We start from the raw sequence: 14,905 nt of genomic DNA on the forward strand, positions 1-14,905 counted from the left end.
AATCAATCTAGGGCAATATGAGGGGATTTTTAGATGTGATGATCGAGGGGAACTGGATGGTAGTTTAGAACACATAAAATCTAGGGGAATAAGAGGTCATGTGTTGATGTGATTTTGAGGGGGAAAGTTTCAGAGATTATGTGTTGTGGTGTTCATAATTCTTATTCTAGCGTAATACAGATGTAAGTTCAGATTTTTCTTGCAGTTGAATGTATGTTGGTGAATAGATTATAGTTTTATTCCCACATTATTATGCTAAAAGTATGGAATTTTACTATTGTAACATGATGAAAGGGTGGTCCTTTAGGTGATATTCAATGCATACTTCAGTTTCAATATTAGACTGAATATGATGTGCATACTGTCAGTTATGAATATGTGCACTTCATGTCTTTAACTAGATTGTGTAGTTCATGTGTAATGCATCTTCATATGGCCATATGTCGTAGTAGTTTACATTACATGTTGCAGTACATGTCTTGTACCATTTTTTTGCAGTGACCAATGGAGAAGATAGTCAGTTGTTCTCAGAGGAATTTGAGTACAATGGAATTTTCTTAGGGCAATGCACAAATAGACACATGGAATTTTCTTACAATGGGTGCACACATGATGCTTTTGACTACTGCCATACAAACACATGGTCACTTGGGATGGTCAAGTATTGCTTGTCTAGGATGGACTTGTTGAAACTATGCCCTAGAGGCAATAATATTGTATTATTATATTTCCATTTTCATAATTAAGAGTTTATATTCTATGCTATAACTGCTATGATCCTGGAATATGTGATTCAGTGAAAAACTCATATACATGCGTGGAATGATAAACGGTAAAGGTTAGGTTCCTGGTCTTGCCTCTAAGACTGACTCAAGTGTTGTTGTTGGTCATGTTTTCTGGATCTTAGTATCGTTAAGTGTAACGATAATCCCAAAACAACATTGAGAGTATGATGTTACAAGAAAAATCATATTGAATCGACCCAAACTTGTTTGTTATACTTTGAGATAATATCGTCTGAAATCAATTGTTATAACATGGAGTGTTAATGTGTGTTAGTTCCTTAGACCATGAGAGTATCATAGTCACTTCTTACCATATGGTGGACTTTGGGGTTTCTCAAACGTCATCTATAACACGGTGATCATAACGACAACTTATAGGTTCATCAAAAAGTTTGACAAGGGACTAGATAGCTCAAGAATGGAATTTGCTTCTCCGACGATGTAGAGATATTCTTAGGGCCCTCTCAGTGTGACGACATCCGTCATCATCTGGCCAGACATAGGTGACTATGTCCCGGGGATGCTGGAACACATCAACGAGAAAGAAGAACAAAACTGTTAACGAGGAGATCGGTATAATGATCATGGTGATGACTCAAGAGGATAACAATACATCTCACCTCGGGTTTGTAAAGTATCATGAAGCAAAGGGAACATCACATTATAACCAAAGGCTCACTTGAATGTCATTTGTGTATTCATAGGGATCGATATGGACGTCCCCGGTTCCGCGATCGGTCATTGAACGAAGGGGTTTCATTCATGTCTATGTTTTACCAAACCTATAGGGTCACAAGCTTAAGGTAATCATGATCCGCTGAGTTCTAGTGGGACAGGAATAATGAGAATATATTTGTGGGATCGTTTCATTAATATTCAGAACAGTTTCGAGAGGAGCCAGAAGCGTTCTGGGGTCACCGGAAGGGTTTCGGAGTTAATCGGGGAATACTGGGTATTTTCGGTAAATAATATATAGGTGCAAAATGTTTCTAGTGATGTTAAATTAATAATATAATGTTCTAGTAATTGTTAGGATGCTTTTATATTTAATAATATCAATGGGACTTAAAAGGCCAAGAGGTGGAAGGAGAATTGGGCCACATAGGCCCAATTGGGGGTGGCGTCCCTCTTCCCTTAGATGGAGGCAAAATTGGGGTGGGGGAAGGACTCTACCTTCCCCCTTTGGCCGGCACAAGAGGAGGAGAGTCCTTCCCCTCCTCTTAGCAGCCCCTCCTCCCCTCAAACATATATATACTAGAGGATTTTTCCCATTGTGACACACAAGTTTTGGAGCTCCTCTAGTTGATCTAATTAGAGCCTTACCTAGATCCTCTAATCCTCATAATTAGAAGCATAGTGTGTTTCTAATCTCCTCCCTCTAATTCTCCGACGACGATTGGCTCTGGATGGCGAAGCGCTGCCGGATCATGAAGACCGTGCGCTTGTAAGTCGTAGAGAGGCCGTGCTTCTCGTCTTTCGTTTGAGGGGCTGTTCGTGGGCGGTTCCGGGGATCGTTCTACCTTCGAGGGACTCCAAGTATGATCTACACCGACTCTTCCACTTCCATTGCTACTCGGAGTCAGTAACGATCTGATCCCAACCATTCATCACATATTCATAGTGTTCCTGGTGATCATAGGGCGAATTAATTTTGTTTTCTACTACATTTCCCAACATGACTATGACCGCACAAACCCTCAAATCAAGGTGTACTAGGTTTCGCCAGGGAAGGACATAGTGGATGGCCTGGTATGTGTGGACAATGCAGATGCTATAACTGCTATGGTGAGGGCTAGTATAGAAGCCAAGGCACTAGAGGTATTAGTTGATGAGGGAACAAGATTCAGACATTGTATAATGATGTGATACTGAAAGGATTCCCATCACTGCCTAAAGTTATGTGCTACTTGTGATCTACATTAGGATTTCCCCGAAGAGAAAGGGTGAAGCAATATAGTAGCTGATAAGTATTTCCCTGAGTGGGAACCAAGGTTATCGAACCAATAGGAGAACCACACAAACCCTAGTGAACAACACATGCAGACACAAGAGCAAATACTTGCACCCAACGCGGGCAAGAGGGTTGTCAATCCCCTTGAACTCGTTACTTGCAAGGATCAAATCTGGAAGTGGTAGACATAAAATTGTAAAGGAAAATAAAAGTACATAAATTGCAGCAAGGTAATTTTGGTTTTTGTAATATGATTAAAGTAGACCGGTGGGGCATAGTTTTCACTAGAGACTTCTCTCTCCAGACATAGCATATGGTGGGTAGACAAGTTACTGTTCGACAATTGATAGAAAAGTGCATAGTTATGATGTTATTCATTGCAATGATCATGTATATAGGCATCACATGTGTGACAAGTACACCGACTCTTGCCTGCATCTACTACTGTTACTCCACCAATTGATCGACCCCTGCTTGCATCTATGGTATTAAGTTCATGACAAACAGAGTAACGCTATAAGCAAGATGACATGATGTAGATAGAATAGAACTAAGCAATATGATTAAACCCCTTCATTTTACCATTAATGGCAACAATACAAATACGTGTCTCGCTACCCCTACTGTCCCTCGATTTGGACACCGCAAAATTGAACCCACTACAAAGCACCTCTCCCGCTGAAGATAAATCAATCTAGTTGGCCAAACCAAACAGATAGATCGGAGAGAAATGCAAATTTATAACACATGCATAATAAATTTCAGAAAAGACTCAATTATTTTCAGTGAATAATCTGATCATAAGCACACAATTCATCGGATCCCAACAAGCACACCGCAAAAGAAGATTACATCGGATAGAACTCCATGGAGATCATGGAGAACATTGTATTGAAAATTAAAGAGAGAATAAGCTATCTAGCTACTAGCTATGGACCTGTAGGTCTATGGTGAACTACTCACACATCATTGGAAGTCAGCAAGGTTGATGCAGAGGCCCTCCGTGATCGATTCCCCCTCCGACAGAGTACTTGTCGGTGTGAAATCCGGCAGACCTCGGGGTAGGGGGTCCCGAGATGTGGATCTTGGATCGAGGGTAACATGCACAGGGAGATTATATTTACCCAGGTTCAGGTCCTCTTGATGGAGGTAAAACCCTATGTCCTACTCTTGTTTATATTGATGGAGATGTAATGAATAGAGAGTTGATCTACCTCGAGATCGTAAGATGTGTTCCAACTCTAGGGCTAGGTGAATGAGATTGTGTTGAAGTCCCCCCTACGGGCAAACCCTTTGGCTTATATACACTCCAGCTAGGGCATCTAGGGTTACAAGGTCGGTATCTTGGCGTGGAGACGACATGAGAAGCCTTAGAGTATACGACAAGTCTTCGGAAGATGTAATCTTGATCAAGCTTCCGGCGTGCGGCTTTCAGAGTCCATATTGAGAAGAATGAGTGCCCATCAACCCAGATCAAGGAGCATGGGCCGACTAGGTTAGTATCCCCTAGTCTAGGACACCGTCAATAGCCCCCGAACTGGTCTTGTATGCTGAGGATGATCTCCTTGATGAAGATAACCTTGGATCCGAAGTCCTTGGCTTGATAGACGAGTTCCCCTTTGTGACTTTAAGATCCGTGAACCACTCTTCAAATAATTAGTGTCTTGCAAACAAGACTTAGCAGAGCTCACACCTTGCCCGAGGAGATGGGGTTACATAGCCTCGAAGGCCGAACACGTAGGTGTGAATAGTGCCACCTATCCCAACAACTTTATCGAAGTGGCGCAACCCACGACGAGTCAGGCAGTTATTGCTTACCCCAAATCATGACCCAAGGTAGCCTTTTTACTGGTGCATCCCATCAAAGTGGAGATCGTGCCCGTTTTCTCAGGGATATCATCAAGATTTTGTTTCCCCCCATACACACAACAACATCTTTTGCCGGTGAGTGGCTTTTTTACTGGCGTATCAAAGGGGACTCTTGGACATTTATCAACCTATAAGAGTAAGAAAACAACAATGCAAACAAGCACACTCTAATTCCCCCCATCCGCCATCCTCTTGAGCTCCAGCTATCGGTGTCAAAACTGGCGGATCTCGGGTAGGGGGTCTCGAGTTGTGGATCATGGATCGATGGGTAACAGGGAGCATAGAGACATCATTTACCTAGGTTCGGGCCCTCTCAAAGAGGTAAAACCCTACATCCTGCTTGATTGTATTGATGTGTTTGTATGACAATTACAGAGTTGATCTACCAAGAGATCGGATGAACTAAACCCTAGGTGGGTATGGCGATAATGGTTCTGTCCTTACGGGCTAAACCCTCTGGTTTATATAGACACCAGGGGTCGTCACTATCAGAGGATAAACATGCCGTTTTTGCTATCCAGACTTGGAGGATACACCAAGTCTTTGGAGGTTTCCTTCCGAAGCACGGGGTCGTCTGCAGTCTGGTGATGTCTACTATGAAACCTTCTTCTTGTAGGCTCGTGTTGGGCCTCCAAGCGCAGAGTTTTGTAGGACAATAGAAAATTTCCCTCAAGTGGATGACCTAAGGTTTATCAATCCGTGGGACGCGTAGGATGAAGACGGTCTCTCTCAAACAACCCTGCAACCAGATAACCAAGAGTCTCTTATGTCCCCAACACACCCAATACAATGGTAAATTGTATAGGTGCACTAGTTCGGCGAAGAGATGATGATACGAGTGCAATATGGATGGAAGATATGGGTTTTTGCAATCTGAAAATATAAAAACAGCAAGCTAACTAGTGGCAAAAGTGAGAAAAAACGGTATTGCAATGCTTCGAAACAAGGCCTAGGGTTCAAACATTGACTAGTGCAAGTTCTCTCAACAATGATAACATAATTACATCATATAACAATCCCTAAACATGCAACAAAGAGTCACTCCAAAGTCACTAATAGCAGAGAACAAACGAAGAGATTATTGTAGGGTATGAAACCACCTCAAAGTTATTCTTTCCAATCAATCCATTGGGCTATTCCTATAAGTGTCACAAACAGCCCTAGAGTTCGTAACCCTAATGTCACCTAGATACTCCAATGTCACTAAAGGAAATATGCCCTAGAGGCAATAATAAAGTTATTATTTATTTCCTTATTTCATGATAAATGTTTATTATTCATGCTAGAATTGTATTAACAGGAAACTTAGTACATGTGTGAATACATAGACAAAACATAGTGTCCCTAGTATGCCTCTACTTGACTAGCTCGTTAATCAAAGATGGTTATGTTTCCTAACCATAGACATGTGTTGTCATTTGATGAACGGGATCACATCATTAGGAGAATGATGTGACAGACATGACCCATCCATTAGCTTAGCATTATGATCGTTACAGTTTCATTGCTACTGCTTTCTTCATGACTTATACATGTTCCTCAGACTATGCGATTATGCAACTCACAAAAATCAGAGGAACACTTTGTGTGCTACCAAACATCACAACATAACAGGGTGATTATAAAGGTGCTCTACAGGTGTCTCTGAAGGTGTTTGTTGGGCTGGCATAGATCGAGATTAGGATTTGTCACTCCATGTTTCGGAGAGGTATCTCTGGGCCCTCTTGGTAATACTCATCACTATAAGCCTTGCAAGCATTGTAACTAATGAGTTAGTTGTGGGATGAAGTATTATGGAACGAGTAAAGAGACTTGCCGGTAACGATATTGAACTAGGTATGATGATACTGACGATCGAATCTCGGGCAAGTAACATACCGATGACAAAGGGAATAACGTATGTTATTATGCGGTTTGACCGATAAAGATCTTCATAGAATATGTGGGAGCCAATATGAGCATCCAGGTTCCAATATTGGTTATTGACCAGAGATGTGTCTCGGTCATGTCTACATAGTTCTCGAACCCATAGGGTCCGCACGCTTAACGTTCGATGGCGATATGTATTATGAGTTATGTGTTTTTGATGACCAAAGTTTGTCCGGAGTCCCGAATGAGATCATTGACATGATGAGGAGTCTCAAAATGGTTGAGACATAAAGATTGATATATTGGACGGCTATATTCGGACACCAAAAGTGTTCCAGAAAGTTTCGGATAAAACCGGAGTCCCGGAGGGGTTACCAGAACCCCCGTGGAACTAATGGGCCACATTGGGTCTTAGTGGAGAGAGAGAGGGGCGGCCAGGGCAGGCTGCACGCCCCCTCCCCCTTGGGTCTGAATTGGACTAGGGAAGGGGAGGCGGCGCCCCCTTTCCTTCTCCCTCTCCCTCTCCTTCCTTTCGCCTCTCTCCCTCTTGGTGGAATCCTACTAGGACTAGTAGTCCTAGTAGGACTCCCCTTGTGGGGCGCGCCCTAGGAGGGCCGGCCAGCCTCCCCTTGCTCCTTTATATACATGGACAAGGGGGGACCCTAGAACACACAAGTTTCTCTCCCAACCGTGTGCGGTGCCCCCTCCACAGTTACACACCTCGATCATATCATTGTAGTGCTTAGGCGAAGCCCTACGTCAGTAGCATCATCATCACCATCGCCACACCGTCGTGCTGACGGAATTCACCCTCGTCCTCAACTGGATCAAGAGCATGAGGGACGTCATCGAGCTGAACGTGTGCTGAACACGAAGGTGCCGTACATTCGGTACTTGGATCGGTTGGATCGCGAAGACGTTCGACTACATCAACCGTGTTATTGAAACGCTTCCGCTTTCGGTCTACGAGGGTACATGGACACACTCTCCCCTCTCGTTGCTATGCATCACCTAGATATATCTTGCATGATCGTAGGATGTTTTTGAAATTACCGCGTTCCCTAACAGTGGCATCCGAGCCAGGTCTATGCGTAGATGTTATATGCACGAGTAGAACACAAAAAGTTGTGGGCGATAATAGTCATACTGCTTACCACCAACGTCTTACTTTGATTCGGCGGTATTGTTGGATGAAGCGGCCCGACCGACATTACATGACCGCATTCATGAGACTGGTTCTACCGATGTGCTTTTGTACAAAGGTGGCTGGCGGATGTCAGTTTCTCCAACTTTAGTTGAATCGAGTTTGACTACGGCCGGTCCTTGTTGAAGGTTAAAACAACACACTTGACAAAAAATCGTTGTGGTTTTGATGCGTAGGTAAGAACAGTTCTTGCTAGAAGCCCGTAGCAGCCATGTAAAACTTGCAACAACAAAGTAGAGGACGTCTAACTTGTTTTTGTAGGGCTTGCTATGATGTGATATGGTCAAGGCATGATGTTATATAAATTGTTGTATGAGATGATCATGTCTTGTAACAAAGTTATCGGCAACTGGCAGGAGCCATATGGTTGTCGCTTTATTATATGCAATGCAATCGCCATGTAATTGTTTTACTTTATCACTAAGCGCTAGCGATATTCGTAGAAGCAATAGTTGGCGAGACGACAACGATGCTACGATGGAGATCAAGGTGTCGCGCCGGTGACGATGGAGATCATGACGATGCTTCGGTGATGGAGATCATGAGAACAATACGATGATGGCCATATCATGTCACATATTTTGATTGCATGTGATGTTTGTCTTTTATGCATCTTATTTTTCTAGATACGATGATAGCATTATAAGATGATCCCTTACTAAATTTCAAGTTATAAGTGTTCTGCCCGAGTATGCACCATTGCTATAGTTTGTCATGCCGATACACCACATGATGATCGGGTGTGATAAGCTCTACGTTCACATACAGCGGTGCAAGCCAGTTTTGCACACACAGAATACTCAGGTTAAACTTGACGAGCCTAGCATATGCAGATATGGCCTCGGAACACTGAGACCAAAAGGTCAAACGTGAATCATATAGTAGATATGATCAACATAGTGATGTTCACCATTGAAAGCTACTCCATCTCACGTGATGATCGGACATGGTTTAGTTGATTTGGATCACGTGATCATTTAGATGACTTAAGGGATGTCTATCTAAGTGGGAGTTCTTAAGTAATATGATTAATTGAACTTTAATTTATCATGAACTTAGTCCTGATAGTTATTTTGCATGTCTATGTTATTGTAGATCAATGGCCCGTGCTACCATTCCTTTGAATTTTAATGCGATCCTAGAGAAAGCTAAGTTAAAAGATGATGGCAGCAACTACACGGACTGGGTCTGTAACTTGAGGATTATCCTCATTGCTACACAGAAGAATTACATCCTGGAAGCACCATTAGGTGTACCACCCGCGCCAGCAACTGCAGACATTGTGAATGCCTGACAGACGTGTGTTGATGACTACTCGATAGTTTAGTGTGCCATGCTTTACGGCTTAGAATCGGGACTTCAAAGACATTTTGAATGTCATGGAGCATATGAGATGTTCCAAGAGTTGAAGTTAATATTTCAAGCAAATGCCTGAGTTGAGAGATATGAAGTCTCCAACAAGTTCTACAGCTGCAAAATGGAGGAGAATAGTTCTGTCAGCGAACACATACTCAGAATGTCTAGGTACCATAACCACTTGACTCAGCTGGGAGTTAATCTTCCTGATGATAGTGTCATTGACATAGTTCTTCAATCACTGCCACCAAGCTATAAAGGCTTCGTGATGAACTATAATATGCAAGGGATGAACAAGACTATTCCCGAGCTCTTCGCGATGCTAAAGGCTGCAGAGCTAGAAATCAAGAAGGAGCATCAAGTGTTGATGGTCAACAAGACCACTAGTTTCAAGAAAAAAGGGCAAAGGGAAGAAGGGGAACTTCAAGAAGAACGACAAGAAAGTTGCTACTCAAGAGAAGAAACCCAAGTCTGGACCTAAGCCTGAAACTGAGTGCTTCTACTACAAAGGGACTAGTCACTAGAAGCGGAACTGCCCCAAGTATTTAGCGGATAAGAAGGATGGCAAAGTGAAAGGTATATTTGATATACATGTTATTGATGTGCCCCTTACTAATGCTCGTAGTAGCGCCTGAGTATTTGATACTGGTTCTGTTGCTCATATTTGCAACTCGAAACAGGGGCTACGGATTAAATGAAGATTTGATAAGGACGAGGTGATGATGCGCATGGGAAATGGTTCCAACGTTGATGTGATCGCCGTCGTCACACTACCTCTACATCTACCTTCAGGATTAGTTTTAGACCTGAATAATTGTTATTTGGTGCCAGCGTTGAGCATGAAAATTATATCTGGATCTTGTTTGATGCAAGACGGTTATTCATTTAAATCAGAGAATAATGGTTGTTCTATTTATATAAGTAATATCTTTTATGGTCATGCACCCCTGATGAGTGGTCTATTTTTGTTGAATCTCGATAGTAGTGATACACATATTCATAGTGTAGAAGCTAGATTGAAGTTTAATAGTGATAGTGCAACTTATTTTTGGCACTGCCGTTTGCGTCATATCGGTGTAAAGCGCATGAAGAAACTCCATGCTGATGGACTTTTGGAATCACTTGGTGCTTGCGAACCGTGCCTCATGGGCAAAATGACTAAAACTCCGTTCTCCGGAACAATGGAACGAGCTATTGACTTGTTGGAAATAATACATACCGGTGTATGCGGTCCAATGAGATTGATGCTCGTGGTGGCTATCGTTATTTTCTTACCTTCACAGATGATTTGAGCAGATATGGGTATATCTACTTAATGAAGCATAAGTCTGAAACATTTGAAAAGTTCAAAGAATTTCAGAGTGAAGTGGAAAATCATCGTAACAAGAAAATAAAGTTTCTACGATCTGATCATGGAGGAGAATATTTGAGTTACGAGTTTGGTCTTCATTTGAAACAACATGGGATAGTTTCACAACTTACGCCACCTGGAACACCACAACGAATTGGTGTGTCCGAACGTCGCAACCGTACTTTATTGGATATGGTACGATCTATGATGTCTCTTACTGATTTACCGCTATCGTTTTGGGGTTATGCTTTAGAGATGGCTGCATTCAGTTTAAATAGGGCACCATCAAAATCCATTGAGACGACGCCTTATGAACTGTTGTTTGGAAAGAAACCAAAGTTGTCGTTTCTTAACGTTTGGGGCTGCGATGTTTATGGAAAAAGCTTCAACCTGATAAGGTCGAACCCAAATCAGAGAAGTGCGTCTTCATAGGATACCTAAAGGAAACTGTTGGGTACACCTTCTATCACAGATCCGAAGGCAAGATATTTGTTGCTAAGAATGGATCCTTTCTCGAGAAGGAGTTTCTCTCGAAAGAAATTAGTGGGAGAAAAGTAGAACTTGATGAGGTAATTGTACCTTCTCCCTTATTGGAAAGTAGTTCGTCACAAAAATCAGTTCCAGTGATTCCTACACCAATTAGCGAGGAAGCTAATGATGATGATCGTGAAACTTCAGATCAAGTTAGTACCGAACCTTGTAAGTCTTCCAGAGTGAGATCCACACCAGAGTGGTACGGTAATCCTGTTCTGGAAGTCATGTTACCAGACCATGGTGAACCTATGAACTATGAGGAAGCGATGATGAGCCCAGATTCCGTGAAATGGCTTGAGGCCATGAAATCTGAGATGGGATCCATGTATGAGAACAAAGTGTGGACTTTGGTGGACTTGCCTGATGATCGGCAAGCCATAGAAAATAAATGGATCTTCAAGAAGAAGACCGACGCTGACGGTAATGTCATTGTCTATGAAGCTTGACTTGTTGCGAAAGGTTTTCGACAAGTTCAAGGAGTTGACTATGATGAGGCTTTCTCACCCGTAGAGATGCATAAGTCTGTCCGAATCATGTTAGCAATTGCCGCATTTTATGATTATGAAATTTGGCAGATGGATGTCAAAACTGCATTCCTGAATGGATTTTTGGAAGAAGAGTTGTATATGATGCAACCAGAAGGTTTTGTCGATCCAAAGGGTGCTAACAAAGTGTGCAAGCTCCAGCAATCCATTTATGGACTGGTGCAAGCCTCTCGGAGTTGGAATAAACGCTTTGATAGTGTGATCAAAGCATATGGTTTTATACAGACTTTTGGAGAAGCATGTATTTACAAGAAAGTGAGTGGGAGCTCTGTAGCATTTCTAATATTATATGTGGATGACATATTGTTGATTGGAAATGATATAGAATTTCTGGATAGCATAAAGGATACCTGAATAATAGTTTTTCTATGAAAGACCTCGGAGAAGCTGCTTACATATTGGGCATCAAGATCTATAGAGATAGATCAAGACGCTTAATTGGACTTTCACAAAGGACATACCTTGATAAAGTTTTGAAGAAGTTCAAAATGGATCAGTCAAAGAAAGGGTTCTTGCCTATGTTACAAGGTGTGAAGTTGAGTCAGACTCAATGCCCGACCACTTCAGAAGATAGGGAGAAAATGAAAGTCATTCCCTATGCTTCAGCCATAGGTTCTATCATGTATGCAATGCTGTGTACCAGACCTGATGTGTGCCTTGCTATAAGCATAGTAGGGAGGTACCAAAGTAATCCCAGAGTGGAGCACTGGACATCGGTCAAGAACATCCTGAAATAGCTGAAAAGGACTAAGGATATATTTCTCGTTTATGGAGGTGACAAAGAGCTCGTCGTAAATGGTTACGTCGATGCAAGCTTTGACACTGATCCGAATGACTCTAATTCGCAAACCAGATATGTATTCTTATTGAATGGAGGAGCTGTTAGTTGGTGTAGTTCCAAGCAGAGCGTCGTGGCGGGATCTACGGAGTACATTGCTGCTTCGGAAGCAGCAAATGAAGGTGTCTGGATGAAGGAGTTCATATCCGATCGAGGTGTCATACCTAGTGCATGGGGTCCAAGGAAAATATTTTGTGACAATACTGGTGCAATTGACTTGGCAAAGGAATCCAGATTTCACAAGAGAACCAAGCACATCAAGAGACGCTTCAATTCCATCCGTCATCAAGTGTGAGAAGGGACATAGAGATTTGCAAGATACACATGGATCTGAATGTTGCAGACCCATTGACTAAGCCTCTTCCATGAGAAAAACATGCTCAGCACCAAAACTCCATGGGTGTTAGAATCATTAGTATGTAATCTAGATCATTGACTCTAGTGCAAGTGGGAGAATGAAGGAAATATGCCTTAGAGGCAATAATAAATTTATTATTTATTTCCTTATTTCATGATAAATGTTTATTATTCATGCTAGAATTGTATTAACCGGAAACTTAGTACATGTGTGAATACATAGACAAAACATAGTGTCCCTAGTATGCCTCTACTTGACTAGCTTGTTAATCAAAGATGGTTATGTTTCCTAACCATAGACATGTGTTGTCATTTGATGAACGTGATCACATCATTAGGAGAATGATGTGACGGATATGACCCATCCATTAACTTAGCATTATGATCGTTACAGTTTCATTGCAACTGCTTTCTTCATGACTTATACATGTTCCTCGGACTATGAGATTATGCAACTCACGAATATAGGAGGAACACTTTGTGTGACACCAAACGTCACAACGTAAAAGGGTAAATATAAAGCTGCTCTACAGGTGTCTCCGAAGGTGTTTGTTGGGTTGTCATAGACTGAGATTAGGATTTGTCACTCCATGTTTCAGAGAGGTATCTCTGGGCCCTCTCGGCAATACTCATCACTATAAGCCTTGCAAGAATTGTAACTAATGAGTTAGTTGCAAGGTGAAGTATTACAGAACGAGTAAAGAGACTTGCCGGTAACGATATTGAACTAGGTATGACGATACCGATGATAGAATCTCGGGCAAGTACATACAGATGACAAAGGGAACAACGTATGTTGTTATGCGGTTTGACCGATAAAGATCTTCATAGAATATGTGGGAGCCAATATGAGCATCCAGGTTCCGCTATTGGTTATTGACCAGAGATGTGTCTCAGTCATGTCTACATAGTTCTTGAACCCGTAGGGTCTGCACGCTTAACGTTCGATGATGATATGTATTATATGTTATGTGTTTTTGATGACTGAAGTTTGTTTGGAGTCCCGGATGAGATCACAGACGTGACGAGGAGTCTCAAAATGGTCGAGACATAAAGATTGATATATTGGACAGCTATATTCGGACACTAGAAGTGTTCCGGAAAGTTTCGGATAAAACCAGAGTGGCGGAGGGGTTACCAGAACCCCCCGGGGACTAATGGGCCACATTGGGCCTTAGTGGAGAGAGAGAGGGGCAGCGAGGGTATGCCGCGCGCCCCCTCCCCCTTGGGTCGGAATTGGACTAGGGAAGGGGAGGTGGTGCCCCCCTTTCCTTCTCCCTCTCCCTCTCCTTCCTTCCCCCTCTCTCCCTCTTGGTGGAATCCTAGTAGGACTAGTAGTCCTAGTAGGACTCCCCTTGTGGGGCATGCCCTAGGAGGGCCGACCGACCTCCCCTTGCTCCTTTATATACGGGGGCAGGGGGAACCCTAGAACACATAAGTTTCTCTCCCAACCGTGTGCGGTTCCCCCCTCCACAATTACACACCTTGATCATACCATCATAGTGCTTAGGCGAAGCCCTGCGTCGCTAGCATCATCATCACCGTCGCCATGCTGTTGTGCTGACGGAACTCACCCTCGTCCTCAACTGGATCAAGAGCACGAGGGACGTCATCGAGCTGAACATGTGCTAAACGTGGAGGTGCCATATGTTCGGTACTTTGATCGGTTGGATCGTGAAGACGTTCGACTACATCAACCGCGTTATTGAAATGCTTCCGCTTTTGGTCTACGAGGGTACGTGGACACACTCTCCCCCCTCGTTGCTATGCATTACCTAGATAGATCTTGCATGATCGTAGGATTTTTTTTGAAATTACCGCGTTCCCCAACAGTCACCACAAGTATCTGCGGGTTTGATTATATGATATGCATCACACAATCTGAGATTCATCTATTCAAACCAATACAAAGAACTTCAAAGAGTGACCCAAAGTTTCTAATGGAGAGTTAAGACGAAAACGTGTGCCAACCCCTATTCATAAGTTCACAAGGTCACTGAACCCGCAAGTTGATCACCAAAACATACATCAAGTGGATCACGTGAATATCCCATTGTCACCACAGATAAGCACATGCAAGACATGCATCAAGTGTTCTCAAATCCTTAAAGACTCAATATGATAAGATAACTTCAAAGGGAAAACTCAATCCATTACAAGAAGGTAGAGGGGGAGAAACATCATAAGATCCAACTATAATAGCAAAGCTCGCGGTACATCAAGATCATTCCAAATCAAGAACGAGA

The sequence above is a fragment of the Triticum dicoccoides genome, chromosome 7B (genome assembly GCF_002162155.2).
Source record: "Triticum dicoccoides isolate Atlit2015 ecotype Zavitan chromosome 7B, WEW_v2.0, whole genome shotgun sequence".
In the NCBI taxonomy this organism is placed as follows: domain Eukaryota; kingdom Viridiplantae; phylum Streptophyta; class Magnoliopsida; order Poales; family Poaceae; genus Triticum; species Triticum dicoccoides.